Source organism: Astatotilapia calliptera, chromosome 7, assembly GCF_900246225.1.
Source record: "Astatotilapia calliptera chromosome 7, fAstCal1.2, whole genome shotgun sequence".
NCBI classification, from domain to species: Eukaryota; Metazoa; Chordata; class Actinopteri; order Cichliformes; family Cichlidae; genus Astatotilapia; species Astatotilapia calliptera.
In genome coordinates, this window is record NC_039308.1 from 36,451,661 (window position 1) to 36,465,623 (window position 13,963).

General features: G+C 39.8%; 1 long non-coding RNA gene across 1 annotated transcript; it reads right to left on the reverse strand.

The window, feature by feature from the left end:
* Positions 1 to 3,441: 3,441 nt before the first annotated feature.
* On the reverse strand, positions 3,442 to 3,981 carry LOC113026101 (uncharacterized). Its single transcript, XR_003272874.1, has 2 exons — positions 3,666 to 3,981; positions 3,442 to 3,519 (listed from the first exon to the last, which is right to left on the reverse strand). It is a non-coding gene; the product is annotated as an uncharacterized LOC113026101 (long non-coding RNA).
* Between the last annotated feature and the right edge of the window lie 9,982 nt (positions 3,982 to 13,963).

The following is a 13,963-nucleotide window of genomic DNA, read 5'->3' on the forward strand; positions in this document are numbered from 1 at the left end:
ACAACTGCTGGCAGCAATCTTCTCATCAGTGTTTGTTGTTAGAACTTTAGCTGCAGGAGTCTGGTTTCGTTGTGGCTTGGCCTTTTCTCCATCGCACTGTTTCAAGGCATGGAGTGAAGTCACAGGATTGCATGCGATCCTGGCTTCCCTTATGAGAAACTGCACAAACTGGCTAAAGCTTGGAAATCTGCCAGTCTCCTCCTCTATCGTCAACACTTTCCTATTCCACCTTGATGTCAACCAATCGGGGAGCTTGGAGAGGATTTTTTGATTCTCATTGCAATCATTAAGAACCTCTAGACCTTTAATCTGGCTTTCCGCAGCTTCACAGCTCCGTAGAAAGTCCACAAATTCCTGAAGTTCCAGACTGTCCTTGGAGCCAATTCTGGGCCATGCACTGAGTTTGTCTCTGAAGGCTTTGGCAATAAGGAAGGAGTTTCCAAATCTCTCATCTAATACTTCCCATGCTGCCTTATAAGCAGCCTCAGTGCCTAACAGGAAATAGTTTTCAACAGCCTTCTTAGCTGGTCCACTAACGTACTTGCACGAATAGTAGATTTTCTCAGAGGCTGGTATGTTTTTTCTTTCGATTAAAGTTTGAAAGGCAGCCTTCCAGTTCTTATATTTTAGCGGGTCACCACTGAATGTTGTCGGCTCTGGCATAGGAAGACGACTGGCACTAATAGAATCTGCTAATAACATGGCAAGTGCTGCGATGCCACCATCATGCTGTGGATGTATAACAGCTTGTTGTGGTAAGTGTAACTCTGGTGAGTTACGTATGTGACTTGTGTGCTGAAATCGGTCCCCTTCCCTTTGGCTTTCAGTTTTACATTCATGCAGTAACTGCTTAATTTCTTCTTCTGAATCTTCATCTCGCTCTTGCTCATACACTTGCATGGTTGCCTTAGCCACCCTTAACTGTTTGAGTGCTTCCAATCGTTCCAGTTCCTTGCGTTTGTCTTCCAAAAGCTTTCGCCTGGCAGCATTTTCAACCTCAAGTTTTGCTTGTAACTGTGCTTCTTCTTCCTCCATTCTTAAACGTCGTCTGCAGGCTTCAGCTGTTTGTTCTGCAATCTGTCTTTTATCTTCAGCCTCCAGCTGCAGAAGCTCTGCTTGCTGACACTGTTGTTCATGAAGGATTTCCAGTGTTGCTTGGGCTGCAGCCATTTTAGCAGCAGCTTCTTGTCTGCTCATGGATGACGCACTGGAGGACTTAGAAGTGACTCTTGATGCAACGTGTGACTGTTTGTATTGACTGGAAACCTGTGAGTGCTTACTGACGCCATATGATTTCTCAGACATTAAAAAAGATTCATCTACATTAAACTGTGGTTTGACTGGTGCCTTTCCTCTCAAACGTCTTTGTGCAGTCTTAATAACAGTTCTTGTTACCTCCTCGCAAGTATCAATTCTGCGGCGTGCATTGTTATCAGGAATGTCCACCTGACGCCAGTTTTCATATGCTGTGTTTAGTTCGCTGGAAGCAGTATTGATGTTGTTTATTATTGCTTGCAGCTCTTCATCTGAACAATTGTCAGAAATTGAATGGTTAGCATCCTTTGCTAGAACCTTCCACTTTTCGTACTTGATCTTAAAACTTTGCTCCAACTCCTTAATCCTTTGGTTTAACATTCCTCTTCCCTTTTCAGTTAAGGTTCTTGACCTCTGGCTTTTACGAGGTGGGTTTTGAATTTTTTGTTGTGCACACTTACTTGTTGATGGATGAACATCTGATGTTACTCGAACTTCTTGTGGACCATCTGTATTTTGCAGAGGAGAACTGCACAGTGGAGGGTTTTGCTGAGGCCTGGTCACAGTCTCTGCCTCAGGATTGTCACTCAGTTTAGAGAGATTTGTGACTGACATGTTAGGCTAAGTAAAGGAATCTGATAACATAAAGTAACACTGCTTATGGCTTGTAACAAACTTGGTTACTTCCTTTGAATAAAACCTTGCATAAAATCCAGGACTGCTTTAGTAGCTTATTCTTATAACCCTTAAACACATGTCTGAAATCACTAACAACTAGAGCTGGGCGATATATCGAGTTTTTAAAAAATATCGATATATTTTTATACGAGATATAAGATGTGACCATATCCTTTATATCGATATAGTCTATGTTACGTTATAATTATACTTGTGGAGCCGCAAGTTTGCCTCTCTTTCGTCCACTTTCGTCTTTACGCAACGTTACTCGGCCTCGCCTCTCCTTCACTGAACACAACTCCCCCTCCTCCCCCATCGCTTCACCTGCAGGAAGCGACAAGATGGACACGGCAAATCTCCGTTAATGAGTTACTGCGCATCGCCCCGTGTGTGGGGCTGGACGGCGTCAACGTGTTAGCTAGCTAACCACGCTAACGAGCTAACCACGCTAACGCCATGCAGCCCAGAGGTGCTGCACGGACTAAAATCCTTTCATTTTCTCAAAAGTTGACAGCGCGCCTTATGTATGAATTCTGGTTGTGCTTGATGGCCGCGAACCGATTTTATGTGGTACACAGCGCTCAGCAATCTGTCAAAAATGTTTTAGTACGACTTTGGTAAGCTACGGAGCTGCACCGCTTGATGGATTGTCGGAGCATTACGGCTGAGCCTCGCGGAGTGATACGTACTGTGCTTCAACGTAATATTACCTTACTGTGTATAAGGACCATAAATGGCACCTGTTAAGAGACGTGGTTGCGAAGCGGATTACAAACTCCAGGCTGTCAGTCACGCAGTACAAGTTGGGAACAGAGCAGCTGTGAAATCTGTCTTTGTTATAGTGCTCGTCTTTTAGTTTACATTTTGACTGCACATTTGTGAGCTTTTTGTTATGCACAAAAACAACATTGTTTTCTTTTATTTATGAAGCATTATTATTTAATAAATGCTCATAATTTATTTTTGAGTAAATTTTATGTACATCTGTTCTATGTTAATAAAAGTGCCTGTGTGACATCTGGGACACAGCTTTGACTAAGAACTCCCCTTTTGTTCTTACTTTATGGCTTTAAAAAAAATATATCGAGATATATATCCTATATCGCCATCCAGCTAAAAAATATCGAGATATGAATTTTGGGTCATATCGCCCAGCCCTACTAACAACCCTTAAAGACACATATTTTTCAAACTCATGATCAATTGTAAACTTGAACCTTCTTGCTTGCAGCTACAATGAAGCCACTTCAGGACACCCTTATTAACACTTTAAAGCATCCAAACTTGCGAATGGTCTTCAGGTTAATTTTCTGCAGCACACTTGAGAACATCAATATGTCCTTTCTTTGAATTGTTAGGATGAGCAAACCCGTTCTTGGCTTCTGGCAGGAGCTTGGGGACCCTTGTAGACACGCTAGAGATGACTTATGTTCCTTTCTTTCTCGCCCACTCACAAGGAGCAGTTGAGTTCTCACTGTAGCTCCCGTCAGCCACCACGCGGACAAGTTCTTGTTTACAGATGATTTATTCAATGTTCGGCGACAAGATCACTCAGCGTCGTCATCATCATCATCATCATCGTGAGAACTACCCAAACAAAACAATTACAATAAGCAACATGTTTACAATAACTCTTATCACAGTAAATCCAAACAACAAAGGTATAGACACATAAATGCCTTTTTATGGCACTTTCATTGAAACTGAAATTAACAGAGGCACCCTGAACACACCTCATTGCCTGCTGTAGCCAAACGGGAGAAAGTCCGTTCTTCGCGCGAGCCGCTACTCCTCTCAACGGTGATTCCACAATTGGGTTTAATTTAACTTAACTTAACTTATGTGTTCTTTAAAACTTAAGTCCAGTTTAAAGCAGTAGGACGATGCAGCTGAACTCACAGAGCGCCATGCTTCTCTGCTCTAGTGTCACCACAAACTCAGTCCGTGCTGCACGTTACTTCCGCTGCCACCAATTACAAAACAAAGTTCCACAATTAAAGGAAACTTACAAATATAAACACAGGAAAAACATTGGAACACTTCACTGTTAGTTACACTATAATACAGATAAGCTGTGTGTGCGGAGTACAATGGAGGGAGCAGAAAGAGTGAGAAGTAGAGGAGGCCGAGGAAGAGGACGTGGAGGTGAAGAAGTAGGATGAAGAGGACGACAAGGACAAGCAGGAGCAAGAGGAAAACGAGGAGGGGGGAGAGGAAGATGAGGAGGGGGGAGAGGAAGGGTAGGAAGAGTAAGAAATAGAATCACTGATGACATCAGAGCTACAATAGTGGACCATGTAATCAACCATGGAAGGACCCTGAGGGTAGCTGGCCAACGGGTCCAGCCTAACTCGAGCCGCTACACTGTAGCAAGTACCATAAGGACATCTTGAAATGAGAATCGGTTAGTACAGTCACTTCGCACAAAGATTTGTAGCACTGCCATATGCCAATGAGAAACACACCAATACCATAAATGTAAAAATACTGAAATTGTTACTTTACAGAATTGCTAGGTGACCAGATGCTGGGGGCAGAGGAAGCATGTTCACTGCAGACCAAGTAACCCATATACCGTAAATGTCGGGCTATAAGCCGCTACTTTTTGCACAAGCTTTGAACCCTGCGGCTTTTAGTCAGGTGCGGCTTTTCTATGGATTGTCCGTGATTTTTGTCATATCATAAGACGATTTGTTTTGTGTGTTCCGCTGTTGTACGGCACTACGTTGCCTGGCGGAAGGATCGGGGTTCAAGAGTGGTATGTTAGTCACATGTCCGTCCGCCAGGCAACGTAGTGCCGTACGAAGTAGCGTGAAAAACAAACTTCAAAGTAGCGCTACGCATTCAGCGGGAGGCGTGGATGATGAGCGGCGATAAACTTGCAAGTTATGCCCAAAAAGCAAGTTATGCCCAACTCCACCGGTGGATTCTGACAGCGTGGAAAAGTGTGAAAACATCCACGATCACCAACGGATTTTGAAGGGCTGGACTGCTGCATGATGGAGAGGAGGACACCGCCACGGCCCTTCTGAGGGTGTTCGACTCTGACACTGAGGATTTCTTTGGTTTTGAAAGTGACAACGAAGGAGAGAAGAAGAGTGGATGACGAAGCCATCATGAGCCTGTTTGTATCCGACACTGGAGAAGAGGACTTTGGTGGTTTTAGTGCGCAGGAAGATGGTGGTGAATGACTGACTTTTCTTCTTGTTAAAGCTGTGTCACTGCACCTGAGCCTAAAAGGTAGGCCGAATCTATTGTTCTGGTGTGCTGTAGGTTATTGTTATGTACTACATGTGCAAATATGTACCCATAACTTGTTTTTCAAAATATTAATAAAAGTGATGTCTCCAAACAGCCATCTCTTTCCTGACAATTCCCTTTGTGCATATTCTCTTACATATGATAAGTCAACATTGAAACACCTGCGGCTTTTGGTCAGGTGCGGCTAATGTATGTACAAAACAGGATTTTCCCCTGATTTTAGCTTGTGCGGCTAATATTTAGGTGCGCTTTGTAGTCCGGGAAATACGGTAGTCATTATGGCGATTGCAAATAATCCTATACTTGGAAATAAACACTTGTGTTTGTTTTGATGTGTTTGAATAAACACCAGTACTTGAAGTTTGGATCCCTCTATGCTTATGGATCTATGACAGAAGTATGAGCTCAAACTGACATAGCCTACCTTGTGCACAGAGAAAGCAAAAGCCAGATGTGTTTTGTATTCATACCATCAGTGTGTAGTTGGCGCATTGTGTGCTTAGTAGATGATGGCTTGTGTGTACTGTTTGATACGGAAACACCATTTTTACGAAGGTGTGAAGAGTTAACCTAGCTGTGTTCGCGTTTGCAAGAGAACTACAATGTTTTGATTATTGGGTGACAGGTTTTCTTATTTGTGTGAAGAGTTTTGCAAAATTAGCCAATAGTTACAAAAAATGTGCTTAAGCAATCAGAAAAAACTGTAATAGCCTAGCGCTCTCTAGTAAGGACTCCAGGCACTCGTAAGTAATCCTCTAATTTATGTTATTGTATGTCAGTCAGTAATATCCATCATTCCTATTAGTTGCTTGAGTTGCTCACCTCAAAGTTAAAATAAGTTTAAGGTGGTATCTGCACCCCACCCTTTTTTGTACCAGTTATTTCACATGGAAAGTTACTGGATTTTGGTAAACTGATGAGCAGAGGTGGGACCAAGTCATTGTTTTGCAAGTCTCAAGTAAGTCTCAAGTCTTTATCCTCAAGTCTCAAGTCAAGTCTCAAGTAATGTCAGGCAAGTCAGAGTCGAGTCTCAAGTCACTGGTGTAAAAGTCCAAGTAAAGTCACAAGTCTGAAACTTTGAATTTCAAGTCCTTTCGAGTCTTTAAAAAAAAACAAAACGAAAAAATAATGTTGCAGTTATGCTAAATGTAAATATTAGACCATGTAATTTTAAAATCTGTGTTTTTCTCAACACATGACAAAATAGTGAACTTAGAAAATATACACAAATTGTGAAATTGCACCTCTTTAAAATGCAGCTCAATTAAACCTAGCTCCAAGAATAATTTTCACCGACAGTTCTGAGATAAGCTGCATGTTATTCTTGGATGCGGTTGTAGGACCAGCTTTAAAATCGCATGACAAAAATATCATACACATTAAAAAAAACTGTATCACCAACGTAGCCTGGACAAGATTTGCTAGTTAGATGAAGTCAGCTATCTCATCTTAGCATATTTATATGCATATTTATAATCATACGGTTCTTGGAGTGAGTGCATACACTCATGAAGTTTAGTAACTTCAGGTCACTGCAACAAGCCCAGGTACAGTTTACCGACGGATGGGTACAGGACCTTGAAATGCACCGTGTAGAACAAAAGACCATCGTACGTATCATAAGTTTACCAGTCTCACAAATCGTCTTCATAAATACACATTCCTTAACCGTTTATTAATAGGACCTTTGAGCTCAACGGTAATTAATTAGTAGTGGAAATAATTTCTGGTAGCATTACAGAAATGTAGCAGTGACAACAATATTGTATGCTGTAATCGTACTGGGCAATTAGTGATACAAAAAACCTGTTTTATCCTGTGAATAAAAGCATATGTTTTTGTCAATGTACCATAATAACAGAAGCGAAACGCAATATTGTGTCAGGACAATTCACTATTTATGCACAATAAACAAAGGAGCATAGCGCGACAATTTCTGTTCAGCGCCAGACTTGCTTGTAACCTATATCACCAATTATGTTATGAAAATGACGCATTAACTACTAAAAAACACTGACCTTCGTGTAAATGCTTGGAGCAGACTAACCTGTGAGCTGGAGTGTTCTGGGACGTTATATTTGATCTTTGAATGGCTGCAATCCAGGCCATCCGTCGCGTCTTTGTTACTTCGGAAACATGGCTGAACAATTTCTCTTCAACGACGTAATCCGATAACAACCGATCTCTTTACCCGTCGGCTTCCCGTGGCTGTCATGTGACCGGCTATTGCAGTTAATAATACAACGGCTTCTTGACATTTTTGTGTTTCTTTTTATCGCTGTATAACTGATTTTAATTGAAAGCCTGCGTGCGCTAGTACCGCTTGCCACGAGTTCCCAGAATCCTTTGCGGTTCTACCCGTGAATGACGTCACATTTTCAATCTCTATATAATATGTATGTTAAATTTTATATTTGGGGTAAAATATCAAGTCTTTTCAAGTAAACCGGTTCAAGTCCAATTCAAGTCCCAAGTCATTGGTGTAAAAGTCCAAGTCAAGTCACAAGTCTTAGAACATTTTTTCAAGTCAAGTCTAAAGTCATAAAATTAATGACTCGAGTCTGACTCGAGTCCAAGTCATGTGACTCGAGTCCACACCTCTGCTGATGAGTTTCCTAAAGTGGAAATGCAGTTCCCAGTTCAATTTTTCCTGTATTGATTTTGTTAAAATAAATATTTACAAAAGGCTAATAGTGATAATTAAGGCTAATTTCAGAATATATGTTTTTGGTTGATTTTTGATTCTGCAACTCTGCAACCATGTCCGAACATATCTGGGTCACCATTTTTAACTTTTTTCAAAAAGTTTGTTGACTATAAATAAAGTGATTTATCAACATTTGTGCACAGCAGCTTCATTACCAGCTGTTGAGACTGTGCTTTTTCCCCAGTGTGTCCCTCTGTGCTGCCTTGCAGGTCCCTGCTTGCTGGAGTTAATCAGTTCACCTGGGAACACCTGGCCAGTCTCCCTGGAGCATTACAGTTTTTTCTGAATGCTTAAACCCTAACTGTGATTCCTGTAGCACAATCTCTAAAACTATTCAGACTTATAGCAAAACCACTCACTGAGTTTGCAAAACTAAAAGCACAAAAACTGCTTTGCACTCAGTTTGCAATTTTGTAACACACACTTTGCAAAACTGTAGGCACAATTCACTGCACAACACTCAATTACCAAATTTCCAACACACTCCTAGCAAAAGTATACACATGTATGGCTATCATTAACACTAACTTGCCAACTGTCTGGCACACTTTCACATGTGAAAACTTTTTTAGATAATTCGTTCACTTTGCAATCAGCCTAAGCACTATAATACAGGTAAGCTGTGTGTGCAGAGTACAATGGAGGGAGCAGAAAGAGTGAGAAGTAGAGGAGGCCGAAGAAGAGGACGTGGAGGTGAAGAAGTAGGATGAAGAGGACGACAAGGACAAGGAGGAGCAAGAGGAAGACGAGGAGGGGGGAGAGGAAGGGTAGGAAGAGTAAGAAATAGAATTGCTGATGACATCAGAGCTACAATAGTGGACCATGTAATCAACCGTGGAATGACCCTGAGGGTAGCTGGCCAACGGGTCCAGCCTAACTCGAGCCGCTACACTGTAGCAAGCACCATAAGGACATCTTGAAATGAGAATCAGTTAGTACAGTCACTTCGCACAAAGATTTGTAGCACTGCCATATGCCAATGAGAAACACACCAATACCATTGATGTAAAAATACTGAAATTGTTACTTTACAGAATTGCTAGATGACCAGATGCTGGGGCAGAGGAAGCATGTTCACTGCACACCAAGTAACCCATAGAGTCATTATGGCGATTGCAAATAATCCTATACTTGGAAATAAACACTTGTGTTTGTTTTGATGTGTTTGAATAAACACCAGTACTTGAAGTTTGGATCCCTCTATGCTTATGGATCTATGACAGAAGTATGAGCTCAAACTGACATAGCCTACCTTGTGCACAGAGAAAGCAAAAGCCAGATGTGTTTTGTATTCATACCATCAGTGTGTAGTTGGCGCATTGTGTGCTTAGTAGATGATGGCTTGTGTGTACTGTTTGATACGGAAACACCATTTTTACGAAGGTGTGAAGAGTTAATCTAGCTGTGTTTGCTTTTGCAAGAGAACTACAATGTTTTGATTATTGGGTGACAGGTTTTCTTATTTGTGTGAAGAGTTTTGCAAAATTAGCCAATAGTTACAAAAAATGTGCTTAAGCATTCAGAAAAAACTGTAAAAACGTGGCCTTCACTCTGCATATTCTCTCTCCGTGTTATCTGTCGGTTGGTTTTGAAATCAAACCTGCTGACCAATCAGTTCTCTTAAAAAAAATAGTGTAGACGTTTTTCATTAGCATCAAAAGTCTTTGCCTTTCCGGCAGCAATAAGTAATAAAGAAAAATGCAATTCTAGGAATTCAAACATTAATTACTTGATTTTTGTATTTTTTTTAATACTTTCTTTTTATTGTTTTTCTTTAAACATTATACAGGGGGGTAGGGGGTAACAACAAAACAGAACAAAAAAAAAAGATAAATAATAGGGTAAAAAAACAAAAACATGTTGGATCACCTTGTTTCTACAATTTGATCATTTCTCGTTATCAATGTGTTGGTTTTTATCCTGTTGGGTTTATGTACTCAGTCCATTTCTCCCACTTTTGATGGTATTGATCTTCCTGAGTCCTTATTCTGTAGGTCACTTGTTCTATAATTTTGATCCATTCATCCTGTGATGGTGGGTCTAGTTTTGTATTTTTTTGGTGCGTGTTTACAAGCAGAGCCCTATTTGTATTTTTGAAACTACTGTCAAATTTGTAAGGATGCTAAGCCTGTATTTGAATTATGTTCGTATTTTATCTTAACACTGGGGTTTGCAGTGTTTTTGTCAATGTCTAGTCATGGTTGAGAAATAATTTACAGTTTTTTCTGATTGCTTAAGCACATTTTTTGTAACTATTGGCTAATTTTGCAAAACTCTTCACACAAATAAGAAAACCTGTCACCCAATCATCAAAACATTGTAGTTCTCTTGCAAAAGCAAACACAGCTAGATTAACTCTTCACACCTTCGTAAAAATGGTGTTTCCGTATCAAACAGTACACACAAGCCATCATCTACTAAGCACACAATGCGCCAACTACACACTGATGGTATGAATACAAAACACATCTGGCTTTTGCTTTCTCTGTGCACAAGGTAGGCTATGTCAGTTTGAGCTCATACTTCTGTCATAGATCCATAAGCATAGAGGGATCCAAACTTCAAGTACTGGTGTGTATTCAAACACATCAAAACAAACACAAGTGTTTATTTCCAAGTATAGGATTATTTGCAATCGCCATAATGACTATATGGGTTACTTGGTCTGCAGTGAACATGCTTCCTCTGCCCCAGCATCTGGTCATCTAGCAATTCTGTAAAGTAACAATTTCAGTATTTTTACATCAATGGTATTGGTGTGTTTCTCATTGGCATATGGCAGTGCTACAAATCTTTGTGCGAAGTGACTGTACTAACCGATTCTCATTTCAAGATGTCCTTATGGTACTTGCTACAGTGTAGCGGCTCGAGTTAGGCTGGACCCGTTGGCCAGCTACCCTCAGGGTCCTTCCACGGTTGATTACATGGTCCACTATTGTAGCTCTGATGTCATCAGCAATTCTATTTCTTACTCTTCCTACCCTTCCTCTCCCCCCTCCTCATCTTCCTCTCCCCCTTCCTCGTCTTCCTCTTGCTCCTCCACGTCCTTGTCGTCCTCTTCATCCTACTTCTTCACCTCCACGTCCTCTTCCTCGGCTTCCTCTACTTCTCACTCTTTCTGCTCCCTCCATTGTACTCCGCACACACAGCTTACCTGTATTATAGTGCTTAGGCTGATTGCAAAGTGAACTGATTATCTAAAAAAGTTTTCACATGTGAAAGTGTGCCAGACAGTTGGCAAATTAGTGTTAATGATAGCCATACATGTGTATACTTTTGCTAGGAGTGTGTTGGAAATTTGGTAATTGAGTGTTGTGCAGTGAATTGTGCCTACAGTTTTGCAAAGTGTGTGTTACAAAATTGCAAACTGAGTGCAAAGCAGTTTTTGTGCTTTTAGTTTTGCAAACTCAGTGAGTGGTTTTGCTATAAGTCTGAATAGTTTTAGAGATTGTGCTACAGGAATCACAGTTAGGGTTTAAGCATTCAGAAAAAACTGTAAAAATGAACATGGACATTACATTGATGCTGGTTTGAGGTGCAGTGCTTTAAAAAATGTATTAGACCACCATCCACTGTAAGCTTTAAACCTCAGCTGCCCTAAATGAACAGGAGAGGTAATTACCAAAATCATTTGTTTCTGTAGTGGTTACCTGTCTGCGGGAGCTTTAATCAAAAATAATGTTTTTATTGCTAAAAGATAATTACATTTGAGAAGTCATGGATAACAACAGTATTTATTTTGTTGCTGAAGAAAAGCAGAAACAGGAAAACATCTTTTGATGAGATGCTGAATTTTTGTTATTTATTTACATTCTTGAATTGAAAAATTAGTTTGGTTGAGTGTTAAACTTGATAAATTTCTGATTTCTAAAATCTGTGCTGGTTTCAATTTTTTTTCATGACAGGTGGTCAAATAAAGACACTGCACCTGCTGTGGAAAATTTAACAATAACCAGCAACACACCCAGTGAGCTTGATTTGAAGTGGGTTTAATAAACACATTGCAATGTGGAGAGAGCATCCCAGTGAAACACCAGGACCATCTCTCAATTGTAGCCACCGCCCTTACATCTTATATACGCAGACACAGACACTCTTAAACAAAGAACATAACACAGCAGATCAATTATTAGCAGATCCTTAACTGTTCAGTCTAAGAAAAGCTCCGCCCAACCGTCACCTCCTTTAAAACAGGATGTCCAGAGCCCTCAAGAGGAAAATGAGTCTGCTGTGAAGGTGCAATAAAACTTGGGCAGGAGTGCTCTTACTATACTAAAGTGATATGGTTAAGACATGTGATTAGTACATCTGCCACCACACACCTCTTGCACCAAATGTCTTGTTAGACTTTCTAGCAAGAGAAAGACTGTATTCAAGAAATGTTTTCTGCTATTCATACAATATGATACAATAAAGCAAAAGAATAAGAGGAAAAAAATGCACCAAACTGATGACAAACTCCTGTTTCTTATTCTACAGAGCTCAAGCATCCCTGGGTTTAGCATGCTGACATCAGATACAGAAGTGATATTTGTAACCGCATTAAATTTTATTTTATAAAATGTTATAAATATTATAAAAAGCTTATAATATCTGGCTAATTTCCAAAGCTTGATGCTGATCTCAGTTACCTCCTTCCCTGTCCAGAGATTTGCAGATGTAGATCAGTTGCGAATGATGCTGATTTTCTGTCTGAGATATAAAAACATACTTTAGTGGAGTTTTGTTTAGTTTGCTTAGTTTTTTAATCAATGTAATTTTGTGCTGTTGAAAATTGAGCTTAATACTAATTATTAAATCTTAAAGTTAAATGGCACAGCTGCCCAAACAGCACTACAGGGTTATCATTTTGGTATGTTAAACCATTTGAACTGTTTGGTCACGTTTGATGAGGAAACCATGACACTCATGATTTTGTGCCCATTTCATTAAAAGAAATATTACAATATCCTTGTAAAACTATATTTTAAACAATATTAATTTTTAAACAAATATTGGACCGTTCTGGGTAATGAATTATACTTTTGGGAGAAGAAAAACCACACACACACACCACCACACACAATGCCTTAGACACAAACATTAACAATGTTTGTGTCAACAATTATTATCCATCAGATTCCCCGAGTCTTAATGACAGAACTGTGATAGATGATGCGTGACTTGTCAATTGTGTTGACGCAGATCACTTATCAGCATAATTGTATGAATTGTTTTCTTGAAAGGTTATATGATGCATTGCTTTGATTTACAGGACAGAGGATGCTGCATCTTCTTCTTCTTCTGCTAAAGGTGGTGATTAACTCGTTGACCTCAAAGCGTATTTATTCTCTATGTTGTCAGTGCAAACACTCTTGGTTTACCTGTCCAAGTCAAAGACTCGTGTGTGACTGTGGATTTGTATTCACACTAACATCTATGTGTGTGTTTGTGAGAGTGTGTGTTCTTTAGAGTAAGAAAGCTGATGCTGTCTGCAGTGGAGGGTATTTTATCCTGACTCATTACAGTGTTGTGTCGGGTCGTCACCTTCACCGGCGAGGCCTCGCAGGTTAACAAAGGGATGATGTGACGGATTACAATGCAGGCACAGATGGTGTGTATACACACACACCCATACTCATACACACACACACACACAGGTTTGTGAGGACGTGTTTCATAAACATGCACTGTATATTACAAGGATTCAGGGACCATTATTAAAATGTATATAACTGCTAACTGGTTACTATTTACAACCTTTTTACATGTATTATAAGAGATTCTGAAATACAGTAGATTTAAGCTTGTGTTGCTGCAAATAAACTGTTTATATGACAGTTTAAAAGACAAAAGGATACTCAAAAAGAAATTCCAACAAAAAGACAGACAAGAAATGCCAATAAGAGATGAAATAAAATGTAATTTCAGGCGGACTTAAAGCAGAAAGAAAGAAAGGAGAAAAAAAAAGAAGAAATACAGCAGAAAAACAACAGTTCTTTAAGCAATCATGAGAAAAAAAAGAATTGTTTATCAGAGTTAAAGTTAATTTATTGTTTAGAAGTGAAGGCAGGATCTCTATTT